The sequence below is a fragment of the Dasypus novemcinctus genome, chromosome 5, assembly GCF_030445035.2.
Source record: "Dasypus novemcinctus isolate mDasNov1 chromosome 5, mDasNov1.1.hap2, whole genome shotgun sequence".
NCBI classification, from domain to species: domain Eukaryota; kingdom Metazoa; phylum Chordata; class Mammalia; order Cingulata; family Dasypodidae; genus Dasypus; species Dasypus novemcinctus.
This window is the reverse complement of record NC_080677.1, coordinates 33708609-33725091: the sequence shown is the minus strand read 5'-3', so window position 1 is coordinate 33725091 and position 16483 is coordinate 33708609.

Here is a 16483-nt window from a genome sequence, read left to right as displayed (position 1 = left end):
ACAAAATGAATTATGTTTTAGTGTAAACAAGTCCTATATATGGGAAATATTTATACTAAAAACAAATCATTGTTTATCTAAGACTAAAATTTAACTGGGTGTCTTGTATTTTATCAAGGGAATAATGTGCCTGGATGCAGTTTCTTTGCTTCAGGATTATCACAATTGCATAACCGTGATCCCCGAACACTTGGCATCACTTTGTAGAAGACCCATGACTCATGTTTTCCTCCCAATTTCTCCTTATTGTAATGAAAATGTTTATCCTTTGTCCATTTGTGTACTGAAAACAGATAAATTGTTTCATAAGTTTCAGAGCTCTATAGCAGACAGGACTTTGCCCGAAGACAGACTGTATTTCTTTAAATTGATTGTGGTATGATTTAGTACTTGCATTGTTACTGATTTAAGGTCTTTTCGAATATTGTAATGTCTTTTTGGAATTCAGAGGGTGGAGTATAGCAGTTCGATATGGTTATGAATTCCAAAAATAGATATTGGATTATGTTTACAATCTGTTCTGTACCTGGGTGTGATTAAGTTACGATTAGGGCTTTGATTGGGCCACGTCATTAGGGGTGGGGACTCACAGATAAAAGGCATGGCGAAGGACAGAGCAAAGGGTTCTTAATATTGGAGTTTTGATGTTGGAATTTGATGCTGGTCTTAAACTGGAGCCATGGGGAGAGAGACAGAGCCATTCACCTGATAGTCTACAGCTGACCTTGTGGAGAAAACAGAGGCGCTGAGCCCAGAGGAACCCAGGAAGCGGGAACCCTCACAGATCTTGGCAGCCATCTTGCTCCAATATGTGAAAATAGACTTCGGTGAGGGAAGTAACTTATGCTTTATGGCCTTGTATCTGTAAGCTCCTACCCTAAATAAATACCCTTTATAAAAACCAACCAATTTCTGGTATTTTGCATCAGCACCCCTTTGACTGACTAATATATTGTATAAATTGAATACTTTTTAATTTATCAAAATGTATTTTATCACCCATAATATGCTCTGTATTGTTAAGTTCTTCATAAGAATTTATAAATCAATGCATGTTAAACTTGTTGGGTGGAGTGTTCTATAGATGTTAGGTTGAGTTGATACTTGCTAATATTCTTTCTAGTTGTTCTATCCATTATTGAGGAGGGGTATTGACATAAACTAGTACTGCTGAGTTGTCTATTTCTACTTTAATTCTGGCAGTTTTTGCTTCTAGTAATTTCAGACTTTGTTGTTAGGGGCATTTAAGTATATAATTTATGTGTCTTTTTTTTGGAAAGATTTATTTATTTATTTCTCTCCCCTTCTCCCCCCTCCCCACCCCAGTTGTCTGATATCTGTATCTATTAGCTGCGTGTTCTTTGTCTGCTTCTGTTGTTGTCAGTGGCACAGGAATCTGTGTTTCTTTTGGTTGCGTCATCTTGTTGTGTCAGCTCTCCGTGTGTGCGGCACCATTCCTGGGCAGACTACACTTTCTTTCATACTGGGCGTCTCTCTTTACGGGGCGCACTCCTTGTGGGGAGCACTCCTTGTGAGTGGGACTCCCCAGCGTGGGGACACCCCTGTGTGGCAGGGCATTCCTTGCGCGCATCAGCACTGCACATAGGCCAGCTCTACACGGGTCAAGGAGGTCTGGGGTTTGAACCGTGGACCTCCCATGTGGTAGATGAACACCCTAACCACCGGACCAAGTCCACTTCCCTTATGTGACTTCTTGATGTATTGACCCCTTTATCATTATAAAGTGTTCCTCTGTTTCTAGTAACTTTTTCCTAAAGTCTATTTTTTAGTATTAGTATTGCCACTCCATTAGAGAGTGGCAATACTAATAATAGTATTGCACTACAGTTATTGTAACTTTTAATGTACTTGTCTGCTATTTTCTAACATTAATGTTAGTTCTGGGTCGATTGCTGTTGATTGGTTATTCTCTCCAGTATGGTTAGTATTTCTTCTTGGCATACATAATGATTTTTGATTGGGTGCTAGACATTAAAATTTTTATTCTTGGGTGGAGATATTTTTGTATTCTTTTGAGTATTCTTGAGCAGAGTTCTGGGATGCAATTAAGTTACTTGGAAATAGCTCGTTTCTTCTGGGTCTAGCTTTTATCCTTTGCTAGACAGGTCCAGAACAATGCTCAGTCTACATCTAATTATCTTCCACTACAGAGGAAATACCTTCTTGAATACTCAACCCAAGGACACTTCAATTACGCATTGTTCAATCTAGCTTGTGGGAGCAAACCCTCTCTGTGAGCACCCTTCTCTGTGTGAGCATCTGGTGCTGTTCCCTCTAATCCTTTTGAATGGTTCTTTCCTCAGCCTCAGATATTTTCTCACCTGAGGGCACTAATCAATGCTCTCATGAATAGTACTCAAGGCTGACCCTCCGATTATCTCTGGGATTCTCTCTTTGTATAGCTCTCTTCTTTTCATTACTTGCTTCTGTAAATTCTTCTTAGACTTGCAGCCACTTTTCCACAATTCTGGGGGTCCTTTGGGCTCTGCTTGGGTTACACGTTCCCTTTGCCACCATCTAGAAGCTTTTTTAATGCAGAAAGCTATGGCAATCAGAGGACTAACCTTGTTTTATTTCCTCTCAGAGAAAACTGTCCTTTATGCCTGGTGCCCAGTCCCTCGAAAACCACTGTTCCATCTATTTGTCTTTTAGCTGGGACAGGGGGCAGGGGGCGGACAGGAGGATAAATCTAGTCCCTGTTACTCAATCTTGTCCAGAAGTAGAAGCCCCTCTTATATTATTTTGAACCTCAAAATTCAAATTATTTTACTCAGAAATATTTTGATATATACTTCTAAAATATAAGAATACTTTAAAAAATATAAAGCCAGAACAGCATTATCTCACCTTGAACAATGACAATTTTTTAGTACACATTCAGTGTTCAAATGTCCAATTGTCTCATAAATGTCACTTTTTTAACCATTTGTTTGCATTCTTGAATAAAGATCCAGATAAGGTCCATATACTGGGTTGTTCGTTAAAGAGAGTAAGTCTCTTTTAATCTTTCACTTATCTACCTCTCTCTTTCCCTATCTCTCTCTCCTTATTTTTTGAAGTTAAAAATCTTTTCTTGTAGAATTTCCCACAGTGAAAATTTTTCTCTGTTCTATATTTCCTGAAATTTGATAAAGGATCTAGAAGCTTGATCAGGTCCAAGATTCATGTCACTTTTTAATGTGCTTGTTAGCTCTTTATATATGAGCTAAATATGACTAAATTCCCCCAGAAAGCAACAGAAAAGGACTATTATAAGTTCTATAACCAGAGGTTCTCAAGGTATCCCTTTGTGAATCTACGTTTTTATTCACCATATCTAACCTTGAGTCATTTAGTCATATGTAAAAACAACAGTTGGATTGAGGGATAAGATTAGTTCAGGGAAAGAGACACTCACAAAATTTTAAAACGCTCTGAGTTAAAATGTTGAGCTGAGTACCATAAAAAGGACATAGCAAAGAAAACTGGAGATGGCTGAATTGAGGCTGGTCTGTGATTTTTATTTCAGATTTTATTATCCTAATTTACACATTCATAAAAATGAAATCAGCCATTATCAAGTGCTTAATTTTCAGTGTAAGTCATAAAAATGTATACATATATAATACAACCTGGAGTTAGAGCTAAGGCTTTCATTCCAGGCCCAAGTGGACCTGATATTGATACTATACGATACTGGTGAAGCATGCTTATTAGTCTTATTCACTCACTCACTTATTAATTCATTCCCTCTTGTGATTAGTCAGTTTTTTTTGTCATGTATTTGTTATGAATTAACAATACTATGGCAGGCATAGAATATACAATGATGTATAGAAAAAGGTCCTTCTTTTTAAGGGACTCAGTCTCAGGGGGAAGATAAGTAAAAAAAATATATATATATATATATATAATGCAAACCATTGTTGGTTATAAAAGAAGGTTATAAAAATTGCTGTGGTTTAAAAAAAATGGACTTTACCGTGCAAACTCAAGGAAGACAATCTTTTCTCTATTTTTAGAATTTTGCTGCCAAGAGCTTGTATAATTTTTTATTATCTTCACAAAAGAGAAAATGTATAAAATGTGGGTGCAACGGATGCTCTCTAAGGCACTTTCTTGTTTTAACTTTCTCTGTGATTCTGAGTTCTATTCTGTTGGTCAAGGTGACATTGTCAGTTTTTGAGTGCAGAGATATAAATATTTGCAGGAATGACTGGGATTCAGGGCAATTAAGAGATGGAAAAACAAGGGAAAGTTTGCAGAGGGCAGGGATGAGAAGCAAAGAGAGCATGGGCCAGATTTCAAATCCCCATTAAGAAAGCAGACTGGGCACCAGAAGACACCAAATCCAAGGGCATAAATAAAAGATTCACTGTCTGCTTGTATCACTGAGATCAAAGTCTACAGCCAGTATATATTGAGCACTTACTAAATGCCAGGCACTGTTTTAAGTGTTTGGATTTATTTAATTCTTACAACAGCTTTATGGGGTAGTTTTATCATTAGCCCCATTATACCAGGTGAGGAAACTGAGGCACAAGGCATTTAAATGTACCAGAGCTGAGACTTGAACCAGGAGCCCTTCTCCAGAGGCTACTCCATGATATTACCTCCCTGAAGTATGTGGGAAGAAATAGCTCACAAGTGAGCATGAGATGGATAGCATCCATCTCAACTAATTCTCATGAGCAGGGTTTGGTTGTATGGGAACTCTTCCTGGCTTAAGACCCTTTCCAGGGAGAGGAGAATCAGTCAATACTGAAAGCATGTCCTTCTGAGGTGGAGGACAACTCACAGTTTGCAAGTTCTTCACTGCTCAGCTCATGAATGGTGCATGATTTCTTTTGATAAAGGGACCTCTGTCCTTCTAGTAGTTTTTAACCCTAACAGCATCTTAGAGTTACCCTAAAAGAAAGGTAGTTTGGGAGAGCTCGACAATCAAGTCTTCCTGGAGATAGTATTCAAATGATGAAGTTAACATCTCCTCAAAGAAGTAAGAGAAATCTTTGAAATCATTTCATCCCCAAATGGTAAACACTCAGCATCCAGGCCTCCCTCATTCCCTCTAAGCTCCTTCCCACTCACAATCTTAAATCACTATTCCTGACAACCCCTCCCAATCCACTAGCACTGGAACAAGGGGACATCTAACCTGATTCCTTTAGTTTAGATGTGGAATTTAGGTGCACATAACCATAATTTCCTAGTCCAGTCTGTGAACAATCGAGCTTCAAGTACATTTGAGTTTCTAAATCCAAGGCAGGGTTTCTCAACCACTGGCATTTTGTGGTGGCCAATTCTTTGTTGTGAGGGAGCTGTCCTGTGCACTATAAGATGTTTAGCCATATCTTCTACCCACTAGATGCCCGTAGCACCCTCTTTCCAAGTTTTTACAACCAATAATGTCTCTAGATATTGCCAAATGTCTGCTGGGAGGCAAAATCTCCCTCCTTGGAGAGCCCATTTATCTAAGGAGTAAGAAACTGACATCACTGCCATTCATGTGCCTTTGGCATGGGAGGGAGGTAAAATAGCCTTCAGAACTGGAACACAGTGGCCAGACCTTGATGTCGGACTAAAATCCCAAGCACTCTTCATTGGATCAGTGGATTCCTTTCAGAGCCCTCATCCCATCAGAAGATACAACACAATGTAAATAAAACACACACCCAGAAAAGACCCTAATCAGGGAAGCAAACAAAAGACTAAAACAAAAACAGGAAAGATTCCATGCGTTTTAGAGGATGTAACAAATTTCATCTAACATGCACCTAGGAGACGGTATTAAGCAATTTATTATCATCACTATTAGTATCATTATTGGATTTCCCATAAGGTGGTTTTATAAAGGTCATTCCTTGTCATGGTCCAGACTCAACCAAAGAGAGTGCAGCATCCTCGTTTCACTTTGTTTTGTTTTCTAATGAACATTTTGTGATGGGGACTATTGCTCTATGTGTTCAAATCCAAACCAGATGGAGAGTGTCTGTTGTTATGTGGAACATCATGGTGAGAACTGAGCTCTATTCCTTACAGGGGTTGGGAAATGTGGTATAGTCTGAACAACGGCCCCCAAAGATGTCCACGCCCTAATTCCCAGAACCTGTGAAATATGTGATCTTACGTGGTAAAGGGGACTTTGCCGATGTGATTGAATCAAGGAGTCTGAGATGGAGAGATCATCCTGGATTATCCCGATGGGCTCAATGTGATCACAATAGTCCTCAGAAAGCAGGGGTTCTTAACCAGGGGTTCATGGACCAGGTGTCCCTAGACAGATTACAGGGGGTCCATGAGCTTGAATTGAAAAAAATCAACTTATCTTTATTTTCTCTGACCTCTAACTGAAATCCAACATTTTCTTCACTTATGAATGTATGCAATAAATAAATTATAGTGGTATTCATTTCACATGACTGGCAAAGGGGTCCATGGGGAAAAAAAGGTTAAGAACTCCTTTTACAAGGGGAAAGTGAGAGGTAGGAGAATCAGAGAGAGAGAGAGAGAGAGAGATGTAGATGTGCTGTCTTGAAGATGGGGAAGTGGCCATGAGCCAAGGAATGCAGGTAGCCTCTAGAAGCCGAAAAGGGCAAGGAAATGGATTTCCCCTCAGAACATGCAGAAGAAACCAACCCTGGAGATATCTTGATTTTTTAGCTCAAAAGCACCCATTCTGGATTTCTCACCTCCAGAACTAAGATAATCATTTGTGTTGTTTTAAGCCACTAAATTTGTGGTAATATGTAACAACAATAATAGGAAATGAAGACAGGAGGAGTATTTGAGAAAGACATCCCTAAATTAGGTAGAATTTTAGAATGAAGAATGAAGACTCCAGAGACAGACTAAACCAGACTAAAGTGCTGGCTTCAGAACCCATTCAATTTGACAAAGCTATTTAATCTCTCTGGGCCTCTGTCTCCATTACTGAAAAATAGGAACAAATATAGTATTAACATCATACATCTGCTTGAGAATGAATGGAAAAATCAGATATAATTCCTGTGAATGTTAGCTTAAAAGACAGCAATTTAAGGGGTGCTGCCCATTCCCTCTTTTGTTCAGAACTACTTTTTTATAAGTGTTTTGATTGGTTTAACCCAATTCTGTCTGTTGGATAGAATTTTACAACATCACCCACCTCTAAATATATCCCTCTCTAGCTCTGGATCTGAAATCACTCTCTATGCAGAATTTATTCCCCTGGATTTATTAGAATGGCAAAAGGGGTATAATTTCATGGAGCCCTTAAACTCTACAAGCCATTTCTCTGCTCTAGATGGGTTTAGGTCCTCCAAGTGAGCTGATTGTAGTCTTTACCAAGGGAGTTATATAAATTAGAGTATCACATTATAGATTTAAAAATTAACCACAAAACTGTTATATCAGAAGTCATGAGAGCCATGGTTCCATTATTGGTGAGGTGCTAGTGGTGACATATTTCCTCCCAAAGTTCGATCACATGCAAGAAAATCTTAATTTATGGGGGTAAATGGGCATGGGTATTTTTATATAATTATGTTTTTAACTAACACTTTAGTTCCAGAGCACAGATTGCCCTAGAATGTTTCCAATTCCAAAAGGAAAAGGGTGAGGGGTAGGAACTTCTGTATACTTGAAAGCAGTTAACTAAGTGACACCCAGGCTGGGGACTGCCCCCTGAATTATATAAGTCCAAACAATGCAACTCCAATGCAAATAAACTGCAAAGCAAAACTGAAGCTCATGCATAGAGGTGGGGTTTTATAAAGCACTGCTGGATATCAGCAGCATCAGAAAGCCTTTGGAAAAAAGGGATCTATAGAGATTTACTTTTTCTTAAGTCAGCAATTGTGGATAAGAACAGGGTAGTAGCTTCAATATGGAATTGTTTGCAGAGCAAAGGTTTAAGAGATACTTTAGAGGAAAATTCATGCCCTCAAATGTTTCTACAGAAATACCCCTTTAATGATATGCTGAGAAAACAAAAGGTAACTAACGGAAACAGTACACCTCTCCCTCAAGAAAAAGTCATAAGACAACCTTCATGTTACTCAAATGTGGCCAGTCTTGAAGCCAAACTCAGCATGTAGATGCAGTGCATTCCCCCCAGCGTGGGACATGACACCTGGGGATGAGCCTCCCTGGCACCGAGGGATCACTACCAAATACCAGCTGAAGATGCAACTAGAAAATGACCTTGAATTAAAGGTTCAATGCGGATCAGCAGAATATCCCTGTCTACATATAATAACATGACTTTAAAATGCTGTTTGACCTAATGTAAGGGGGAAATGGAAAGGAGAAATGAGTTTATATGGCTACGAGTCTCTGAAAAAGAGTCTGGAGGTTGTCAGAAGGATTGCCCTTATGCACAACTGAGCAGAGTCTAAGAGACAGATAAAGTAGATACAACCCCAGGTATTGGTTCTTTTGAGGGATAAAGAGACCCACGGGTTCTATGGTCATGGCAGATGGGGTTCACTGCCATGTCAGATGGCCTTTCTTTGGAGCTGGTGTTTCTGCTTGATGGAACTGGACTCAGATGGAATCTCTTTTCACAAGACTTTCATGCTACTTTACTGGAATTGTAGTTGGTGTCAGGGTTTAAGATATATTTAGGGGATTTGAATCTCTGGACTGACAATATGATAGCCAGGCCCTGAGCCTCAACAGACTTCAGCTCCTACACTCTGATTTATTGGACTTACCCCGCTCGGTTAACATGGAGTTGAAGAAGGTCAACCACCACACCATGGAGCCTAGAGTGCCTACAACTGAAAGCAGGAGGATTGCATCCAGTATCCATGTGGAATCTAAGCCCCCACTTGACATAGATGTGCAATGGATACAACCAATCCAATGTCCACAGAGAAAATGTGGCATTGGTGTAGGAAGGGTGGCCATGGTGGCTGCTGGGTACGGGGAATGGGAGAAAGAGATGAGATGGGGAGGCGTTTTCGGGACTTGGAGTTGTCCTGGGTGGTGCTTCACGGACAACTACGGGACATTGTAGATCCCCCCAGGGCCCACTGGATGGAACATGGGAGAGTGTGGGCTATGATGTGGACCACTGACTATGGGGTGCAGCAATGCCCAGAGATGTACTTACCAGGTGCAATGGATGTGTCATGATGATGGGAGAGAGTGTTGCTGTGGGGGGAGTAGGGGGTGGGGGCGGTAGGGTTGAATGGGACCTCATATTTTTTTAATGTAATATTTAAAAAAAAAAATTAAAAAAAAAGAAAAAGTCATAAGTGATGAATCTTTGTCTGTTCTAAAAATGAGTAGTTGTATTTATTTTATTTTTATTAAAAAAAATTTTTTTTTAAGGTTTATTTATTTATTTCTCTCCCCTCCCCCCCCACTCCCCCGTCCCGGTTGTCTGTTCTCTGTGTCTATTTGCTGCGTCTTTTTCTTTGTCCGCTTCTGTTGTTGTCAGCAGCAGGGGAATCTGTGTCTCTTTGTTGCATCATCTTGTTGTGTCAGCTCTCCATGTGGGCGGCACCATTCTTAGGCAGGCTGTACTTTCTTTCTCGCTGGGTGGCTCTCCTTATGGGGCGCACTCCTTGCACGTGGGGCTCCCCTACGTGGGGGACACCCCTGTGTGGCAGGGCACTCCTTGCGCACATCAGTACTGCTCATGGGCCAGCTCCACATGGGTCAAGGAGGCTTGAGGTTTGAACCTTGGACCTCCCATGTGGTAGAAGGATGCCCTATCCACTAGGCCAAGTCTGCTTCCCGAGTAGTTGTATCTATAAGATAAAATTTGATAAATACAACAGATTTATTTTTCATAATTTTCATTTTCATTTTCAAAACAGAGTCACAATCAAACCTTGATGGTTCTGTTCTCATTTCATGTAGATTCACTTTAACTGGCATTTCTATTCCCTCACTGTATAATCTTTGGATAATAAAATCCTTTCCATCAGCTGTGCTGAAAAGGAACACGACATTTTTGTGTGTATTACTGTGCTAAAACAAGTGTAGTGGTAAGTTCCTAGACATTAAGTTTTTGCTCATCTCTTTTAGTCCTAAGAGTTTGTGGCATCTCTTTTCTCTGTATCCTCTGGGGTCATATTTTCCTCTTGCATTATCTTGCATATTCTCTAATGTATTGTAAACTTTCATCCATAGCATGTATTCCTTGGCATTCATTGACTGTCCATTGCTACTTAAGACTAAGGCAAAAGAAGGGTTTCTAAGAGCTCTATGTATGTGGATGACAGACCATGTAAGGGCATCATGGTTAGTAGAAAGTATTTGTGCCAAGAGAATCTCTTCTGGTCTGGAGCCCCATCCTTAGCTCTAATGCTTTCCAAAAGCACATGTCCTAGTTATAGTTATTTTACCCTTCTAACAGAAAACAAGCCTGAAGTAGCAGTTAAAAATGCTTTGTGGTTTTATTTCTGTCTTCTAATCTTGCCTCATCAGGCTCTTATGTCTCTCTCACTGAGTTCTATGGCTTATAAATAACAAAAGGAAGCCACACACAAGAGTTTGAGCCAAGCTTGGCCTCTAATTGACCTTGTGATCCCAGACTGGTAACTTAACCTCTCCGAACCTTGGATTCATTACCTGCAAAGTATGTAGCCTGGCCAAGATTTCTTACATCTCTTTCAGCTCTGGAAATCTATGATTCCAATTGCAATTGATAAACCTTTTATAAGAGAAATTGTCCGTTACAATTCACCACTCCAAACACCCCAGAATGGCGTTCAGTACATGACCATTCTTGAAAATGCTTTTCACAACCCTCCTCCTGGAACCCTCAGCTTCATGTGAAACCCAAAGTTTCCCTCTCCTGGACATCATGCCCTCTCCTTCCTACTTACCTAGACCCAAGTAGACTGCTCCCCATCAGCCCACCCACTGCTTCTTGCAAAACATTCCTTCTTGCCAAGCAAATTCCAAGGCCAAGTCCCCTCGAAGCCTTCTTTAAATTTCTTATCAAGGAGAGATTGTTTTTATCTTCGTGGAATTTCCATAGAATCTTGTCCATAAACTTTTAAGGTACCTTACATACCCTCCATTGCATACATGGTAATTATGTAAAAGTTCATCTTTGCTTCTAAATTCTAAGGGCTTAGAAGACAAGAAACATTGCTTGCTAATTCACTTTGGTGTACCTGAACTTGGCAAATGTTTTGTATATTATAGTGTATGGAGCTTAATAATAGCCCATTGAAAGAAAGGATGAATAAATGATTGCACACGTCAATGAAGGAAATAGTGAACAAATGGCTTCGAATATTATAAGTATTACTATAAAACTTGATAAAATTTAAAAATATAATCATTACATGCAAAGAGAAGCAGGGAGCAGGAGTGGGAAAAGGCAGTCAGGGAAAAATAAGTTCGGATTCTCAGAGGTTCTCTTCCACTTGTCAGAGATACAGAAATAAATGACTAAGAACCACACTCTAGGCCAGATGGAGGCCAGGTGACAGTTCTAGGGCTGCTTGCAGGGAGTTAAAGTGACCTTTAGTTTTGCCAGAAAGTCAACAAAACTGGAGTAGGTCAGGCTGAAATCTTGGAGAAGTCACTAATTCTATATTTGCAATCCCCCTTTTAATCTTCATGCGTTTAATTGTAAATTATTACTCATTCCTCTGGGCTCTGTTTTATTTCCTTGCTTTTGTTCCAGTGCTGTAGAGCTCCAAACAAAAAGTACAAATGCTAAATTTCCCCCTGTGAAGTGAAAAACCACCTGGTTATTGTGAAATTGCTGCCAGTGGGGATTTTATAAATCACATCTTTAGGCAAATGTTAATCTTTAGGTCAAAAATGCAGGTAAGTTGGGGAGCAAACATAGCTCAAGTGGTTGAGTGCCTGCTTCCCATGTACAAGGTCCTGGGTTCAATCCTTGGTACCTTCTAAAAACAAACAGGGAGCAGATGAGGCTCAAGCGGTTGAGTGCCCACCTCCCACATGGGCTGTCTCAGGTTTGGTTCCTGGTGCCTCCTGAAAAAATGTAAACAAGCAAGCAAAACAAATGGTAAACCAACTCAGGAAAGTCAATGTGGCTCAGTGGTGGTCCTGGGTTCAATCTCTGGTACCTCCTAAAAAAAGTGTAGGTAAGTTAACTTAAGAGTTTTAGTTAAGAAGAGAAAAATAAAATCAGCTAAATGCCTTGCTCACTCATTATCTGGTGATCCGCAATGGATGTGACTTCTTTCTGGGATGATTTCCCTTGGACGTTTTGGAGTATGTAACGGGGGGGCAGGCCAACTTGAGACTAAAGTAAGAATGATCTTTTTATTGCCTAGATGTATACAAGGCAGAGATAGAAAACAATTTCGGAAAGAGAAATCACACTGCATTTGGCCTGGTCATCAGTGGTTCAGTATAATAACAACATCACTCACACAAAACTTTGTTTCTGTGACTGATATTAAGAAAAATTGTTGTTTGCAATAGGATGCACAGGACTGTTAAATTCACACATACATGCCCTTTGGTCTGAAAATGATTTTGTTTTTATAGCAGCAATTCAGCAGTGCAAAGTCCATAAATTTGTATTAAGAATATGAGGGCCACGTTACATTGCAAGAAAAAAGCAAAACCCTGTTACTTAAAAAATGTAGGCCCATCTTTTGAAATTGATGTGTAGGTCCAGCCCATGAGTCAATGGGAATTTCCCAGAATTCAATGAGAGATATCGCTCACATTTTTAAAAGGTGAGCTCTTCAACGGAGATTTGATTCAATATTTATGATAAGAGCAATTGTTCAAGCCTCTAAAATGGCAGTGAACTTTAATTGCACCAATGCAGAAATTTAATGCTCTTATGAGAAAATCCTCTCTGCCTAACCTCGATAAACTCTGAGGTCTGGGATAGAGAGGTTGATCTCAGCAAGTGAACTGGATTATTGCTCAGGAAAAAACAAAAATAAACAAACAAAAAGTGATCAGTAGCATCATCAACCTAATGCATTGAGAATTATTTCATGAGAAGTTTGAAAATAAACCAATAAAGGGGAAGAGGACAAAACTGAAGCCAATCATTTCCTTATAAGAGAAAAACAAATAGAAGTGAAGTCTCAACACCAATATAAGTAGGGAGAAATGGATGTGGCTCAAGCAATTGGGCTCCCGTCTACTACATAGGAGGTCCAGGGTTTGACGCCCAGGGCCTCCTGGTGAGGGCAAGCCAGCGCATGCGGTGAGCTGGCCCACACAGAGTGCTGGCCCACATGGGAATGCGGCCCCATGGAGGAGTGCTGCCCTGCGTGGGAATGCTGCCCCACACAGAAAAGCCGCCCCACACAGGAGCGCTGGCTGACACAGAGAGATGGTGCAGCCAGATGATGCAACAAGAGACACAGAAGAGAGACCTAGCAGAACAGGAAGATGAATGAGGTGGCGCAAAAGAATAACAGCTTCTCCCCCACTCTGGAAGTTCCCAGGATCAGTTCCTGGAACCGCCTAATGAGAATATGAGTGGACACAGAAGAACACACAGCAAATGGACACAGAGAGCAGACAATGGGGCAGAGAACAATTAAAAAATTAAAAATAACAAAAAAATTAAAAATCAAAAAGTAGGTTTCTTTCTGGATGGAGTTTTGGGGCTCAGCAAGGAAATTAGGGGCAGGGAGCTGATGAGAGGCAACAAGGGCTTGAAACTTTGCTCCTCTGCTATGCAGGATTTTGAAAAATAGCTATTTCTTTAAAAGCATCCAGCTAGAGACTATTTATGTCCAACTTCCCATGCTTTGCCTCTAAAAGCATTCTGAAAACAGAGAATGGAGAACTTTCTTCCAGGTTTCTCTTCATTTTCTTTCTGATTGATTCTGAACAGCAGAGGGGGCAGGAGAGGAAGACTTTTCCAAAAGGCAGCTGAACTTAATAAGAGTTGACTATTGAAGGGAAGGTGGAAATGGTTGGAATCTGTAAAACAATTTCCCTCAAGATAAAAACATTCTCTGGTGAATCAAGAATCCTGGCCCCCAAGCAAGATGGATCCAAACTTGGGGTGATGTGCCATTCTCACCCACTTCTGAGCCAGGGCACCAAAAGGGAGTCTGGATCATTTCCACCTCAACCAGCTCACTAGCTGTCTCCTCAGTGACATAATCCCTAGCACCTGTGGATCTGCCTGGGCGGGCATTTTCATAACCATCACGGTTGAGTCCCTCCTATGGAGGGAACGTTCCACAACCTAGTGTCCCTTCTCTCCCATGGGAGACTGATGAAGGGAACTCAGCAGACAGCCTGGAAACCTTTGTCTTCTCAAGGTATCAGCTACTGCTTGGTGGGGATCCAGCCTAATTCCTAATTCCTTTTTGGAATCTGTCTTCAACCTGGCAAGCGACAACATGGCGCATGAGGACGAGGTTCGGTTCTGGAGGGGAAACCTAAAGTTGAGCAGCTGCCTTCCCGTACGTGCACAGGGCGCATGTGCAACCTGGATATTAGCTGCAACAACACGTCAGAGCTATTGGGATTAGCGGATCCTGAAAGCAGGAGAGGAATCAAGAGTCCTTTTTCTAAAGCTCACAAGATGATTTACACACAAATCTGCAACATGCCCTCGAGTTCTCTTTTTAGGAAGCAAAGTCTGCCAAAGTTTCACATTGCCAAGCTCCTTTTATTTCAAATTGAAAGTGATTAAAGATGTTTATCTGCGCCAGAAATCCTAAAGTCAGTGCAGCTTTTATGGTAGAAACTATGCAATTATCCCATAGGGATGTTAGGCACATAAGAAAAGAATTCGAGAAGCCTCCATTAACCCATTTTCCTTTTTCCTAACCAGAGACCCCCATGCATAAACAAACTAGCATAAATGTGGCAGAAAATGCAATTGAAAGCGCAAAACACCTCACTGTAAGAAAACAGACGTCTCTGATTTAATGACTAGGCAAGCGTTTACCAGGCGGCCTTTTTTAGGAGAAAGACCAGGCACTTGTTTCTTACTTCCAATATGCAGCATCGCATTTTTGAAAACCACAGGAACTTTCATTTCTTGGCAAATAGGGAAATATACTGCACAGCTAACATTATTTTCATTTATGGTACATTCCATTAATGCAACTGGCCTTTTCCTTGAAGTATCAGCAGCCCCAAAGTTAGAGGGCTGCAAAGGATCCGTAACTAGAGAAAACAGGAACATTCAGATGACAATGGTTTTATGCAGAAGAAGGGTTGGGAGTTGGCGAGTGGGAAATTTTCTTTGGTTGTAAGGAAGGGTTTGCCACCAGATGGCTATCCCTTAAACAGACCAGAGCTGATTGTCCCTATTAACCCTTGTGACAGCCTCAAGAAAAAAATGTGTATTTACACCTCCACTGTCTCTTACACATGCACTTTACCCACACCTTCACCTTTATTTATACCGGTACCTGCATGTATATCTCTGGTACTGAAAGAATTGTGGCTAAACAAAACCCAAGAAGCAAATCAGAAACAAATACAACTTTGGAGGGGAGGGTCTGAGGGAGAGAGAGAATGAACAACTGTCCAGGAGAAAACTCCAGCCCAGGACCTTCCATTGTTATCACTGCTCCCCGCTCTGTGCGTCACAGCCACTCAGTCCTCTAGGGTTTAAAGTATGATAAATAAGTTTGTTTTCGGTATTTCTCCAAAGTGACACCAAATTCACTGAGCTGCTCCAATGGAGATTTTAACTAATCTGTGTGGCAAACAAAGGACGGAATGTTTACCTTCCTGGAGGCAGCAAGGAGAACCTGAAAACAGAAGGGATGGCAATGGGCCTGCAGAAGGAACTGATCCGGGCTAGCCTGGTCCTTTGGGTTTTCTGCCTGCTTCTTGAGTTACATGCAATCTCTCAAACCTGGTTTTTAAAATTTGATTAAAGCCTTCGATGTGATGAAGCCATTCACCCAGATGTTAGTTATAACCCCAAATTGCCATTTGTGATCTCTATGTGTCAATGGATGTGTGTGATCCTTTAAATGTTTTAGGATGCAGCAATTCTTAGCTGCCTAGTTTGTTCTTTGGAGAAAGAGTCTCTGTTGTATTTGTGACCCCAATGAGAGCACAGTGAATATTAAACAGATTTAATAAGAGAGGAAAGAACAAACAAAGGGGGGGGGGGGGGGGGAGGAGTACAACCATGGACCAAAGTAGACGTATTACTGTAGTAATGGAAGAACTTCCAACACTGATAAAAAGGTAGTGGGTAACAGTGGTTCTGAAGGGAGGGGGAGGGAAGAATAGGTGGAACACAGGGCATTTTTAGGGCCCTGGAATTGTTATGCATGATATTGCAATGGCAGATAGAGGCCATTATACATTTTTCAAAACCTGTAAAACTGTAGAGTGTGTGGTTTACACTATAAACCATAATGTAAATTATAGACTGTGGCTAGTAGCAATGCTTCAAAATTGGTTCAACAATTGTAACAAATGTACCACACTAATGTCAGATGCTAGTAATAGGGGAAAATATGGGAAGGATAACAGGTGGGTTATATGGGAATCCGCTATACTTTCAATGTAACTTTTCTATAATCTAAAACGTCTCTAAAAATGA